Below are 12,713 nucleotides of genomic sequence, written 5' to 3'. Positions count from 1 at the left end.
TAGTTGTATTCTTTCTTTCTTTCTTTGGATATTGAGTTGTATGTTTTCATTGAATATTTTAGATATTAACCCTTTACCAGATTTATCATTTACAAATATATTCTCCCATTAAGTAAGTTGCCTTTACCTTTTGTTGATGGTTTCTATTGATGTGCTAAAGCTGTTTAACTTGATGAGGTCCAATTTTAATTTTTTTTGTCCTTGCCTAAGGAGATAGATCCAAAAAATAATGGTAAGACCCATGTCAAAGAACAAGTTGCCTACATTTACATCTAAGAGTTTTATGGCTTCTATTCTTAGACGTAAGTCTTTAATCCTACCAAAAGGCACATGAATTATTTTTGTTAATACGATGTAAAAATTGGTCTAGTTTTATTCTTTTATATGTAGCTGTCCAGCTTTCCAAACATCTTCAAATCTGTTGAAGATGCTTTCTTTTCCCCATTGTGTATTCTTACCTCCTTTTTCATAGATTATTTGACCATGTAAGTGTGGTTTTATTTCTGGGTTCTTGATTCTGTTCCATTGATCTATGTGTCTGTTTTTGTGGCAGTGTTACACTGTTTTGATTACTATAGCTTTGAAATATAGTTTGAAGTCAGAGAGTTTGATACCTACGGCTTTGTTTTTCTTTCACAAGAATGCTTTGGCTATTTGGGGGCTTTTGTGGTTTCATAAAAATTAAGGATTGTTTGTTCTTGTTCTGTGAAAAAATTCCATTGGTATTTTGATAGGGATTATGCTGAAACTAGAATGCTTGACTAGTATTGATTTTTAACAATAGCAATTCTTCCTGTCCATGAACACAATATATCTTGCCATTTATTTATTCCTTCTTCAATTTTTTCATCAGTGTCTTAATAGTTTTCAAAGTACAGGTCTTTCACCTCTTTGGCTAAATTTATTCTTAGGTATTTTATTCTTTTTGATGCAGTTGTAAATGAAATTGATTTCTTAATTTTTGTTTCTGATAGTTTGTTAATAGTGTAGAGAAATGCAACTGATTTATGTATATTTATTCTATATCCTTCAACTTTACTATAGTCATTTATTAATTCTAAAAGCTCTCTTGTAGAGTCTTTAGTGGTTTCTATATATAAGAAGTTATTTGCAAATAATGACAGTTTTACTTCTTTCTTTGCAATTTAGTTACTTTTTCTTTTTCTTGTATGATTGCTATTGCTAGGATTTCCAATAGTATGTTGAATAAAGTGGCAATAGCAAGCATCCTTCTTTCTTATCCAAGAGGAGAAGCTCTGAGCTTTTCACCATTGAGTACAAGGTTAGCTTTAGGCCTGTCATATATGACCTTTATTATGTTAAAGTATGTTCCCTCTCCACCTTTGTTGAGAGTTATTATAAATGGATGTTGAATTTTGTCAAATGCTTTTTCTATGTCTATTGGATTGATTGTGTGGTTTTTATCTTTCATTTATTAAAGTGGTATATTGCATTGATTGACTTGCAGATATTAAACCATCCTTGTATCTCTGGAATAAACCCTAATTGCTCATGGCGTATGATCCATTTAGTGAATTGTTGAATTTGGTTTGCTTATATTTTCTGGAGGATTTTTGCATCTATATTCATCAGGGATATTGGTCATAATTTTCTTTTGTGTAGTATCTTTGTCTTGTTTTGATATCAGAGCAATGCTGAATTAATAGAATAAACTTGGAAGTGTTCCTTTCTTTTCAGTTATTGGAATAATTTGAGAAGGATAGGCATTAAATCATCTGTAAATGTTTAGTAGAATTTATCTGGGAAGTTGTCTAGCCCTGAACTTTTTTTTGTTGGGAATTTATAGAGGACTCTTTCAATTGCATTACTAGTAATTAGTCTGGTCAGATTTTCTTTTTCAAATTATTTATTGGAATGTAGTGGATTTACAATGCTGTGTTAGTTTCATGTGTATGGCAAAGTGATTCAGTTTATCTATCTATCCTTTTCTAGATTCTTTTCCATTATAGGTTATTACAAGATATTGAGTACAGTTCCCTGTGCTATACAGTAGGTCCTTGTTGGTTATCTATTTTATATATAGTAATGTCTATATTTTAATCCCAAACTCCTAAGTTATCCCTACCCCCTTTCCCCTTTGGATGAATTTCCAAAGTATACAAACAGCTCATAAAACTCAATATCAAAAACAAAACAAACAAATGCAAAAGAACCCAATCAAAAAATGAGTAGAAGATCTAAATAGACATTTCTCCAAAGAAGACATACAGGTGACCAAAAGGCACATGAAAAGATGTTCAGCATTGCTAATCACTGGAGAAATGCAGATCAAAACTACAGTAGGGTATCACCTCATACCAGTCAGAATGGCCATCATCAATAAATCTACAAATAATAAATGTTGGAGAGGGTGTTGAGAAAAAGGAACCCTCCTACACTGTTGGTGAGAATGTAAATTGGTACAGCCACTATGGAGAAGAGTAGGGGGGTTCTTTAGAAAACTAAAAATAGAGCTACCATATGATCCAGTAATCCCACTCCTAGGCATATATCTGGAGAAAACAGCAATTCAAAAAGATATATGCACCCCACTGTTCACTGCAGCACTATTTACAATAGCCAAGACATGGAAACAACCTAAGTGTCCATTAACAGATAAATGTATAAAGAAGATGTGGTATTGTTTATATGTAGAATCAAAAAAAAAAAAATTATACAAATGAACCTGTTTACAAAACAGATAGAGTCACAGAGGTAGAAAACAAGCTTATGGTTACCAAGGGGTAAAGAGGGGAGGGATAAATTGGGAGATTAGGATTGACATATACACACTACTATATATAAAATAGATAACTAGGGGCTTCCCTGGTGGCACAGTGGTTGAGAGTCCACCTGCCGATGCAGGGGACACGGGTTTGTGCCCCGGTCTGGGAAGATCCCACATGCCGCGGAGCGGCTGGGCCCGTGAGCCATGGCTGCTGAGCCTGCGCATCTGGAGCCTGTGCTCCACAACGGGAGAGGCCAGTGACAGCAAAAAAAAAAAAAAGAAAGAAAGAAAGAAAAGAAAAAGATAACTAATAAGAACCTACTGCATAGCACAGGGAACTCTACTCAGTATTCTGTAATGACCTATATGAGAATAGAACCTAAAAAAGAGTGGATATATATATATATGTATAGCTGATTCACTTTGCTATACAGCAGAAGCTAACACAACATTGTAAATCAACTATACTTCAATAAAAATTAATAAAAATGAAGATGTGGTATATACACATAGTGGAATGTTACTTAGCCATAAAAAATAATGAAATAATGCCATTTGCAGCAACATGGATGGACATAGAGATTATCATACTAAGCGAAGTAAGCCAGACAAAGACAAATATCATACGATATTGCTTATATATGGAATCTAAAAAAAAAAAAATGATACAAATGAACTTATTTACAGAATAGAAATAGACCCACAGACATAGAAAATAAACTTACGGTTACCAAAGGTGAAAGGGGAGGAGGGATAAATTAGGAGTTTGGCATTAACATATACACACTACTGTCTATAAAATAGATAACCAGCAAGGACCTACTGAATAGCACAGGAAACTATACTCTATTTTGTAATAACCTATAAGGGAAAAAAATCTGAAAAAGTAGATATATATGTATGCATAACTGAATCATGTTGCTGTACACCTGAAATGGACACAACATTGTAAATCAACTATACTTTAATAAAAAAGTGAAAAAAAAATAAAATGCTTGGGGTTGATAATTCTCCAGAGTGGCATTAAGAAGACATGTAGTTATATCTTTGTCTTACTTTTAAGTTTAGATTTTTTTTTAACAAGTTGAGTTGGAACAGTCTGTTGATATTTAATCTACCATGATTTGGATCTATTATCATAGTTCAACGTATGGGACAGATCTTTCCACTGTAATATTTATCCTATACAAGTAATGCTAGTTAACTGGACCTGATTTAGACTTTTTACAATTCATAGATAAGAGGAAAAATGTAAAGAAATAGTAACTAAAGAAGTAGACTTGCTCTCTTGCTCTGTGAAGAGAAGCCTCCTGTAGGAGATGCTATAAACTCAAAATCCAAGCAAGCTTGGATTTCTTCACTAGGTCACCAAAGGGAATGTGAAGCCATGTGCTGAGGCACAGCTTCAATTGCCTAGAGGTGAGGACCAGTGTTTCCCCATGTAGATACAAGACATTAATATACAGTGATGATAAGATCCTGTAACAAGCATCCAATATTAAACTATTGATGTGGCAGTTGCTTTAGGAAATATTTAAAGGAATAAATGTTTTGTTTTGAGAAATGATGGCTTACACAGAGCACAAACATACCTTTCGTATGGATTTGATGAGTGAATAGAAAAAGCTGCATTTGTATTTTATCTAAAATTAATAGAACAGAATAAATGAGAATCTTAGTATTTACAAAAGACAGGAGCTGAGGTGAATTTGAGGCAGTATAGACCCCTTTGGGGATTAATTGGAATTAGTGCTAACAATTAAGAAATGTTCATTGGAGGGGTTATACATGGTAACGCTTTGTATAATAGATTGACCTGGTTATTACATATAAAGCAGAATGAAACTTGGGAATTACAGTTGATCACAGGGCAGTCCATGAAGGCATTCCTCCACTGGCATGATACCTGAGGTAAAATATGTTAAGCAGGCTGAGCATAATCAAACTTGCTACTACCTTTTCTGGTTCAATCTCAGAGACTAGCTAGGGGACTACATGTGGAATGAAATGCATATTAGTCATCTATCACTGCATGGCAGATTACCTGTCAAATTAGCACTTGTTAAGTGGAGCACAGGATGTTGGATGGTGAGCCATGGTTCCACAGAAGACCGCAAAGGAAGGTGAAATAGAGAAGTTTATTATTCACAGTTACTAGAAGAAGTATCTGGCACACCTCGTGGGACCCCACGGCGAGGCTAAAGCAACGTGCAGACAAAGAGAAAGAGAAAGGAACTGGGGAACATGGCTTTATTAGGGTCTGTAGATAAAGTGTTTTAGAGTTCCCAGATTAAGACCAAATTGGTGAAATCAAACCAAAAAAGCAAGCTTTTCCCATGGGTGGGTGGGGGGGATCTTATCAAAGGGTTACATAAGGTGAATGCATTGGGAAGCAGAGGAGACTGTTGATTGCAAGGGCTGTTGAAGAAGTCATATCAAGGACTTATATTTGCTGTGACTCTGGGCTGCTATCTAGGGCATATGCTTACTTGAGGTTTAAGGATCCTGCAGGCCACTTGGCCAAGTAAAATGGATACAGAGGCCAAAATGCTATGGAATACCTTAGCTACTCTTGACATTGCCCCCAAAAGTTAGTGTCTTAAAACAACAAGTAAAACATGATCTTACAGTTTCAGTGGATCAAGAATTCAGGAGTAATTTACATTAGTGAATTTTACATGTGGTTGCAGTCAGCATGTCAGCAGGAGCATTGTTAATATGAAGTCTAATCTGTGGCTGAATGATGTAGTTCCAAAATGGCTCTCCTACAGGTTTGTTGGAAGAAGGCCTTGATTCCTCACCATATGGGCTTCTGCTCATGAGATGGTACCTGACTTTCCCCAGAGCAAGTGAGCCTCAAGAGAAAACAAGAAAGAGACTGTGGATGTATTTTATAACCTAGTTTCTATCTCCAAAACCACCCACTGCTATTTGCACTTCATTCCATTTGTTAGAAATAAGTTATTGAGTCCATTCCACAGTTGAGGAAAGAATTAGGTTCCAGCTATTCTAGGAAAGGGATATCAAAGAATTAGTGAACATGTTCTTTTTTTTTTAATGTTTTAACTTTATTGAGGACTAATTGGCAAATAAATTAAATATATTCAAAGTGTACAACATGATGATTAGATATACATGAACATTGTAAAACAATTACTAACTTAAAGATAATTAACACATCCTTAGCCTCACATAATTAACCTAGTGAAGATGTTTTAAAGCCATCACAGATGCATTATATCTTCATGTGGTGCCAACAGGTTATGTTAATTTTCTTGAAAATGGGACAAAATCAGGAAATATCTGATTGTGATAACCAGTACCTGTATTATAATTAATTTCCTTATGGTAAAATATTAACAGAAAGTCATAGACAAAGAAGTAGTTCTGTGATATGAAGAAGTTATAACACATGGCATTCTGAGATTGACTGGTCAGTCGTGCCAAAGTGAGAATGACATACGTTTAGGCTACTCAGGTATTGCCAAACAATGACAACAAAACCACGAAAACCAAGAATGACAAGAACAAATATGTAGCAATAAAATCTCTATTATCTCAGAAACAAATACCATATGCTAATGCACATAGATGGAATCTAAAAAAAGGTACTGATGAACCTAGTGGCAGGGCAGGAATAAAGACGCAGGTGTAGAGAATGGACTGGAGGACACGGTGGGGAAGGGGAAGCTGGGATGAAGTGAGAGAGTAGCATTGGCATATATACACTACCAAATGTAAAATGGATGGCTAGTGGGCAGCTGCTGCATAGCACAGGGAGATCAGCTCAGTGCTCTGTGATGACCTAGAAGGGTGGGATAGGGAGGGTGGGAGGGTGGCTTAAGAGGGGGGATATATGGGTATATATGTATACTTACAGCTGATTCACTTTGTTGTACGGCAGAAACTAACACAACATTGTAAAGCAATGATACTCCAATAAAGATATTTTTTAAATCTCTATTATCTCTTGTCTCACATCAAGATAAATAAATAATCAAGGATTATTATTACTTGCACTTTAGAGGAATTGTATTTCAAACTTGGGTGTGCTTATGATATCCATGTAACAAGTGGCATGTAAAAATACCATTTTTAAATGAGGAAGAGAGAAGCAGCAGGATGAACTGACTGAACCTGGAAAAAAAAACTGTAGCATGGTTAGGTCCTTTAAGAATAGTTCTTATTCTAATCTACTTATTATGTTAGAAGAATCTGGTAGAGGATCTAATTCTGTCTGGAGATTCTAGCAGAAGTCAGTGAAGAACATTACTGCTTGGGCATATCATGACAAACTATACTTTTTTAATATATTTAAGTCCATCATCTTTCTGTAGTGTGCATTTATAGCTAGAAAATGGCTTCCCACTTAGGGACTTCCTTTTCTGGCTCTTATGCAGTTAGGCATGCCATGTGAGTAGTTCTTGCCAATGCATGTAGGTAGAAGTGAACATACAAAATCTGGGTCAAGGCTTATAAGAAGCAGGTACAGAATATCCAGTTTCAAAGCATTATATCTAAACCTGAAATATATCCAGTGAAGATCCTGGAATTTAGCATATATGGTACAAATGGTTGCAACTATAGGTTCCATCTCCCCTTGTCCATCTCTGACCTTGCAGTGGGTGTGGCATGAATGTATTCTATCTGTGGAAATAAGTGTGTGCACAGATATTTCATGTGCTGCGTTTTGCTAAAACCCTATTCTCTCCTTTATAATATACAGTTATAGCTAGAATGCACCTGCAGAGCTAGGTACTGCATTTCCCAGTCCTGTTTGTACTTTGTTATGATCACGTGAATAGTTTTGCTAATGAAAAGTGAGTAGAATTTTTGTGCCACTTCTGGTAAAAAGATTATTGAATAATTGGTGTACTTCCTCCATACCCTCTTTCCCTTCCAACATCTGAATAAAATGACAATAACATTATGAGGGTACAAGTGACACAAATAACTATGTGGAAGAGAGTCATTCATCAATCAGGGACATCTACCTTAGACTCTTATGTGAGCAAGAAAAAAAAAAGTCTGTTGTCTTTGAGCTTTATTTATCTTTAGTTTGGTTTTTATAGAAGTTTAGTATACCTTAAAATACAAAATGTCATTTGGCCTTAAAACTGAAAATATTTTAACAGCTACAATACTACAAGGCTAGCTAACACTGGCTGAGAATGAACAAGATGACTTGAAAAGTCTCAAATAGCTCTGGGACCAGATGTTTCAATGAAAATCTTTTTCTGTTATGAAATAATAATCCAAAAACATTTTTGGAGCTTATTTTATGCCAGTCACTTTTATAGATTCCAGGGATGCAGCTAAGGTAAACATATACAGAAAGTAGTTTGTACACTACATCACTCAAGGGAGTTCCATTTGGAATAGTGCAGTGTACTTGTCATGGAGCAATTCTCATAGATTAAGGTGGTAATTGTGACCCTAGCCTAGAATTATTGGTACTTGGTGAATTACATACAGTAGTGAATCAAGTGGACAATCTTCTTGCTTTCATAAAATTTACAATCTATAGTGAGAAATAGGCAATAATTTAGCTATAAATAAAAGTAAACTATAAATCTCTGTAGTGTTTTTAATAAAAGTTGAGCTTAAGAACAGACTAATCATGATAAAAGATGCTAATTTATATAGTAATATCAGGAAAGGCCTCATAGTGTAATATTTGAATACCACTTGATATGAGATACTACTAACCTATATATGTGGCTATTTGAGGGAAAAACATATCAGGCAGAGGGAAACACAAGTAGAAAAGTTTTGATAATGGTATATGCTTAGTATATTCCATGAACAGCAAGAAAGCCAGTGTGGAGAGAAAGTAGTGAAAAAAGTGGACGGTATTAGAAAATGAGTTTGAAATGCTACACATGTGCTAGATCATGAAGGACTTTGTGGCCCTCAAGGCCTTAAGAATTTGTTTTAATTTTAATGGTAAATTAACAGTGAGAGAAGCTCTCCCATAATACAAATAAAATATTTAAAGAAATAAATACTATTCATATTTTTCCAATGCTCCCAAAAGGTAATAAAAGTTATTCTTGGACTCCAACTTCCTGGATCCTCATCTTGAAAGTGTCTATAGGAGGGAAGCTGAGCAATTGTGTGTTTCACACAATTAGCTCACTGACATTTTCTTTTGAGATGAAATTTGTCTATGAGAATAGGAGGGAGTCGATCATCAAGTAACAGCTATTCTGACACCATCCAAGCCATACCATCTTTATATTATATTGTGTTTATGGTTTTTTACATTGGAAACTTTAAATTCCAAAGAAAAAGAACAAGTTTGCTTTTTACTGGGAATATCATCTTATTCACTGAGAAGGGTTATTGTTGGATGTCTTGAATCATTTCATCCAGTTCAGAAAATGATTCTCAAAGAAAGTCTGATCTGTCTAATGAACTGATTTTTATGTAGTATGCTTGGCACACCAAACCCAGATACAAAAACATCCAATTGTACTCTAAGGATTTATGTTGACTCTGGCTGTCTGTTCCAACAGGTAGACTAGAAAGAGGTGTTGAAACATTTCTGTTTAGGGATAAAATTGTGAAAGTGTGTATAGGCTTTTGAATTGTAAATGTAGGTTGTTGGAGGAGTGAAATGCTGTAATATGAAGGCAGAAATTTTGGCATAGTCTTTAAAGATGACAAATTCGGTCTTTGCAAAAGTGGGTTCATGAATTGAGTTATGTAAGCAGTAGGTTCAAGACAATATTTTTCTAGGTACACCTGAGGCTGTTTATGTTTGTCAGGATTGCCTGTCTTGCCAACAGCACAGAGCAGGCTTTGCTTGGTTTGGCAGACATAAGTTTGAATAGGATACGTAATAGGTGTCAGCTCTTTTCCAAGGTCTATGAGCAAAAGTTTACCAGAAAACACAACTATTGAAACTCAGTACAAGAAATGTGAACATAGTTTTTTGTGTTGGCATCAGTCAGAATGATGACACGCCAAGGGTCTAGATACAGTAGATTATAGCTGGAAGCTACTTGGCAGATGTGGATGATCATGTTTGTGCCCCAGCAAGAGATCATTAATTTGTTCAACAAGTATTCATTGAAATGCTGCTAAAGGTCAAGCTCAGTTCTAACTGCTAGAGATTCAGAATAACCCATATGTTCTAAATATGGTACCCAAACTATTTCTGGCATTCACATGGCTATATCTATATCTAGATATTTATATGTCTATATCTATGTTATCTATCTATCTATCTATCTATGACTATAGATGGATTCTTATTTGCCAAAAGAGAAAGAGGAATGCTCAATAGGAACTTACTCTATCTATACGTTCAATGTTGGATGTGCTGGCAGCTGGAACTAAATGTAGTGTAGGGTGCATCTTCATGGTACTTAAAATATATTTGGTGCAATTAACTTATAGAAACATAATTAGGGAACAAATTTAGTCAATGTATGATTAAGTGCTAAAATTGGGCTAAGAAATATTAATGCTGAGGAACCAAACCTCACGGGTGAACAATGCACCGTGAAGCAAAAATCAGGTTAAGAAAATAAAGATTAGCTTACAGTGAAAGGGTAAAAAATAAACAGCAAATATTTTAACCTGCAAATAAATGTGTTCAAAAGTTCTCTAATTTTGTACTATGAAAACTTAACCCCCCGAAATAGAGTTACCATTGAGAGTTTATTTAAAGAGAATATCAAGTTTATTAAATATATAGAAATTCACATAACATACCTAAATATATAGCTTTGTTCTCCAGAAGCAGTCACTCCCCAGTAGTAACAAGCACACCTAGTGTCCAGATGTTGGTCTTAATACCATTTTCTAGTAAAAAGAACCGAAGCTCCTTGGAGAAATGACTCATTCTAGGACTTGGTCAGGAAATTTACAGATGAGCCTGGAGCATCTGGTAGTGTCCAAAAGCAAGGAACTGCTAAGGAAAAGAATGATGGGGGGTATGACAAAGGGGCACAGGAAACTGTCAGGACAAGTCAAAGAGCTCTCGGTGAAAGTTGGGACATTTTGAGCCACATAAAAACACAATAATAGTATTGGATTATACCCAAAATATAAAATAAATATCCATATGCCCATACTGATATAAATGACTGAATTCATACATAAATGGGTGAGGATAGATAAATCTCCAGTGCATAAGAATGCCAAATAAAGTAACCCTTAGGGAGGTAAAGCCTAACTCCCACTCCTTAAGTGTGGAACACACATGGAGTTCGTTCCAAAGCATACTCTACGGAAATGGCGAAAAAAAGAGTAACTTTAGTGGAGAAACCTGGAAACACTACCTCAGCCAGAAAATCAAGGTAAATCAGCAGTGATAAATAATACTCAGTGGTATGTAACCTTGACATGTTATAATGAAAATAGCCCTTCTCCTCTGTAGTGTTTCTCCCCCAAACCAGTAACCTAGGTCTAATAAAGAAAAACACGTAAGGCATATCCAAATTTAGAGACATTCTTTAGAATACCTGACCAGGACTTCTCAAAAATGATAAGGGCAGTAAAAACAAGGAAAATTTGAGTAACCGTCACAGCCAAGAGGAACCTGAGGAAATGTGTCAACTCAATATAATGTAGTATCCTGGATGGAATTCTGAAGTAGAAAAATGGATACTAGGTAAAACTAAGAAAATCTGAATAATATAAGGACCTAAGTTAAATAATAATTTATCAGCATTTATTCATTAATTGTGATGTGTACCATACTGATGTAAGATATTACTAATAGGGGAAACAATGTGGGGTATATGGGAACTCTCTCTCTACTATCTTCCCTATTTTTCTGTAAGTCTATAATTAAAGTAAAAAGTTTTAAAAAAAGCAACTTAGGCAAACCATAGACCTGGAGACAATATTTGTAAAACATACATATGATAAAAATATGTACTTAGAATATATAATTTTTATAACTCATTAAGAAGAGGAGAATTAACTCAATTTTTTAGAAAACTTTGGGGAACTATTGAAAAATAATCTTGATTGAGGTGATGGTTACAAGACTGAATACATTTGTCAATACTCATTGAACTCTATAATTTTTTGATGAATTTCATTAAAGATTATAGCTCAATAAACCTGTTTTTAGAAAAATGAAATAAAAATTTATTTAATTATTCAAAATGGCAGAAAAAATGAATTTAAAAAAACCTTGGGCTTCCCTGGTATCACAGTGGTTAAGAATCTGCCTTCTAGTGCAGGGGACACGGGTTCGAGCCCTGGTCTGGGAAGATCCCACATGCCGCGGAGCAGCTAAGCCTGTGCACCACAACTACTGAGCCTGTGCTCGAAAGCCTGTGCACCACAACTACTGAAGCCTGTGCACCTAGAGCCCATGCATGCTCCGCAACAAGAGAAGCCACCACAATGAGAAGCCCACACACCGCAACAAAGAGTGGACCCCGCTCACCGCAACTAGAGAAAGCCCTCACGCAGCGATGAAGACCCAATGCAGCCGAAAATAAATAAATAAATAAATAACTTTAAAAAAAAAACAAAACTCATGGGGCAAATAGAAATACCAACATAAATATCAATAACCACATCAAATCGAAGTGGTATAAAAACACCAATTAAGAGGCAAAAATTCTCAGATTGGATAAAAAAGCAAGACTCAAATATATACTGTCTATAAATAATGCTTCAAATATAAAGATGTAAAATTTTTAAAAGTAAAATAACAGAAAAGCATACAGTACTAACTTCAATAAAAATAAAATTGGAATGTTCATATAAACATCAAAGTAGATTTTATAATAAAATATGTTAACCAGAGATTAAAAGATTATTTTCATGATAATGAATGGTTCAGTTCAACAAGAAAGCATAAAAATTTTTATGTCTATGCACCTAATAACATGAAATAAATTCTCAAAATAATTTATGTTGAATGACAAAAAGGACAAAAATAGTATTTATCGCATGATTCCATTTATATAAAATGCTTGAAGGCACAGAATAGTCTATAGTTACAGAAAGCTTA

The sequence above is a fragment of the Kogia breviceps genome, chromosome 6 (assembly GCF_026419965.1).
Source record: "Kogia breviceps isolate mKogBre1 chromosome 6, mKogBre1 haplotype 1, whole genome shotgun sequence".
NCBI lineage: Eukaryota > Metazoa > Chordata > Mammalia > Artiodactyla > Physeteridae > Kogia > Kogia breviceps.
This window is presented reverse-complemented; position numbering follows the sequence as displayed.